Source organism: Sinocyclocheilus anshuiensis, unplaced genomic scaffold (assembly GCF_001515605.1).
Source record: "Sinocyclocheilus anshuiensis isolate Anshui unplaced genomic scaffold, SAMN03320099.WGS_v1.1 scaffold13, whole genome shotgun sequence".
Classification (NCBI taxonomy): Eukaryota; Metazoa; Chordata; class Actinopteri; order Cypriniformes; family Cyprinidae; genus Sinocyclocheilus; species Sinocyclocheilus anshuiensis.
The window spans coordinates 205,979-209,086 of record NW_015538026.1 but is presented as its reverse complement, the minus strand read 5'-3'; the positions used below and the strand labels follow the sequence as shown (position 1 = coordinate 209,086).

At 39.2% G+C, this 3,108-nt stretch overlaps 1 protein-coding gene across 1 annotated transcript in view; it reads left to right on the top strand.

Moving 5' to 3' along the window:
* Positions 1-3,108, top strand: part of LOC107678674 (probable G-protein coupled receptor 173) — an 8,061-nt gene that overhangs the window by 583 nt on the left and 4,370 nt on the right. The gene's annotated exons all lie outside the window — the stretch shown is intronic.

The following is a 3,108-nucleotide window of genomic DNA, read 5'->3' as shown; positions in this document are numbered from 1 at the left end:
AGCGCGCGCGAGGAGAAAGAGAGAGAGAGAGAGAGAGAGAGAGAGAGAGAGAGAGAGAGAGACACGCTGTAGTTCTTCATGCTATTTAATGATAAGAGAGAGACACGCTGTAGTTCTTCATGCTATTTAATGATAAGAGAGAGACACGCTGTAGTTCTTCATGCTATTTAATGATAAGAGAGAGACACGCTGTAGTTCTTCATGCTATTTAATGATAACCATGCAGGTCACAATGCTCAGCACATCCAAGAAGATGTGTCTGGGACTGTAGGCTATATGCGCTCTGACAGTGTCCATACGGGTCATTTGCACTTTTGCGTATTGGCTGTGCGGGTCACGTCATTAGTTCTAGGTAATTCATTATTTTTATGTTCTTTCATGTGTTGGAAGTAAAACAATAGACAACGCACGCGCTGTAAAAGAGGCTCCAGTTCAATAAACGATTCATGTATTTAGTATGATGCATCACCAAGCGCACCGATAGCCCACATGAAGATGATGGAGATACGGAGAAAACGTTTTATAAAAGTTAACCATGAACGACGGGATCACATTGTTCTTTCTTTGTCGTATTAAAACGATATGTGGGAGAGTCGAAATGATTCAGGCTCGTTTGGTTGGTGAATTCCGCGTCGCCTCCTCCCACCGAGACAACGGTAGCGATATTCACTGCTGTTGCTATCCAGCCTTCTACCCTTCAACCAACTCCCTTTACATCTGACTCCTCCCAACGACATCGAAGGCATTCTCACTATTAATGCGAGATAAGAGCACACTAAACCTCTGGAGGCAAATATTAAAGACTCAGAATAATTTATATAACATAATGATAACCCAAGGGATGACAACTGTAATGGGTACAGTGGAGCTAAAGGCTTTCCTTAAGGAAAATGTTTGTGTATGTGTTCATTCCTAAGTGTGTGAAAAAAAATTCTTTTTATTGAATATTTGTGTGACAAAAGTCTATTTTGATTTAAAATCTTGTAAATATAAAATATTACTCAACCATTATGTAAAACGCCCTTAGGAGGACTGTATAATGGGGCAAAATGTATCACAATACAGGCTACTTTTTCTTCATTGAATAATTTTCAGCATGTCGTTAACTCTCTTTTTTTTTACTCTTATTATTTTGTTTTTATACAGTGACAGGTATCTTACAATAATAGTACAGGTAGGCCTATATTTCATCACTAAATCTTTGTGATTTGGGCCCATTTGCACATTTATCTTAACAAATGTATTCATTCGCGGAGATGTTCTGGGCACTTTTTTTTTACAGGAAACCTGTAAAGTAATTTGGGAAGTAATGTGCCTAAAAATGTATGTGACAATAGCAACAAATCTGTAACATTTACAAGAAAAATCTAATCAAATCTAACCTTTTGGCATTGCGCATAATAAACTTATGGGCTAGAGTAATGGCGATAAATGGGTCTTAAAGCAAGTACTGTGTTGCTATATAGTGAGAAAACAAAATTAAAAGGGCCTTAATTTTACCCGAGGGGCTATAGTACCATACCACACCATAATGGGCGTTTAAATTCATTAGATTATATGAAGGCCAGCAGACCAGTTAGTCTTCAAAATATATAGTTTACATTCCACACTGAATATCTGAGAGACTGTTAATCATAGGGCCTATCAAAGAATTGTGGAGAATAGGAGGGTAAATTCTCTTTCATTGAGCAAATGAAACTTTCAGCCGCCCTCTTTGGAATGTGAACGTGTCTCCCACGAGTCTGTCTAGAGCTGAGAAAATAGAGAGAGGTGAACTTTCACTTATGTAGGTGACAAGAATAACAGTACCGGCTCTGACACATCCAAATAAGCCACATTCTTGTTTAGCCCTTTACTTCACAGAACAAAGCACGAGCGCATTAGCATTTACTGTGGGAACTGCATGCAAATTGTCATCTTTGGACCATAAAAATGTTAACACTCCCCCCATACCAGGTCACTTAACCACCTTTTTTTCAAGTGAAAAATGTGACATTAAGCACTTGGGAAACAGTTGTTCAGGTTTCATATTCCTTGATCCTTTCATCTTTTCTTTGCATAAAGGTGAGGTTCAGTGACATGCATGTAATACGTTACATGACTTAGGCTAATATTTATCATATTTAAAATTACATTGTCGTCATCAGCCTGTTTCTACCTAAATGTTGCTACAATTGAAAACATCTTCTGAACAATAACAATGCTTAGACTACCTTTCTGAAACTGAATCACAGTGAAACTGACAGTTCAATGAACACCTGTAACTGATGTAAAGTGGTACAATTTGTAAACTGGTTACAGCAGGTTGTCATGATAAGGTTGTAACATTTTATCTCCTCTGTGACATGCAGAAACATTCACTTTAATCTCTGTTCTGGCTGATTATTCCTCATGATTGACACTTTCCTTCTCAGCTCACCTCAACGCATACAATTCTGAGTTGCATTCAGGCTTACAAAGACACATACACCGCACAAGGCAGAAGGACCCTGTAGCCTAGAAACAAGCAGCTGTAATTGCTGTGACACAAGTGAATTAGTGTTTCTGCTCTAAAACAGTGGGTCGGAGCAGTTCTATCTCCTGTTGGACTAAGGTACTCAGTGACTTTGTCGTCAGCTGGCATCTACTTTTAGCTTTCTGTCTACCAGAGGCTGTTAGTCGGTGAGAGTTTGTTTCTCAGCACAAATGATCAGCACAAATGGCTCTTTAAATGCTGCCAATAGCACCACAGCAGGTGAAGGTATACACCGGAATTCATGGATCAATGCTCTTTCACATTGAGAGAGTGGGATAATGCTAGCTTTGCTGTTCTACGCAACAGCAGGGGATGTGTCTGTTTGGCAAGTGTATATGCCCTCGTCTAAATACCATCAACCAGGGCGGAGTCTGCTCTTTCGGTATGTGGGTGCAAATGAGAAAGTCTGGGTTAGGTGGAACTTCCAGAAACATTTGGGGAAAGTGGACCAAAATTATTCATGCTGTATCTATATATTTAGTTCAAGATTTCACTGTCACTATATATACTAAAGCTTTGTCTTGAAACGTTGTCGCCTGCAATGCAGATTAAAAAAGATTTCCCATCCCCAAACACTTTCATTGCCCCCAAAC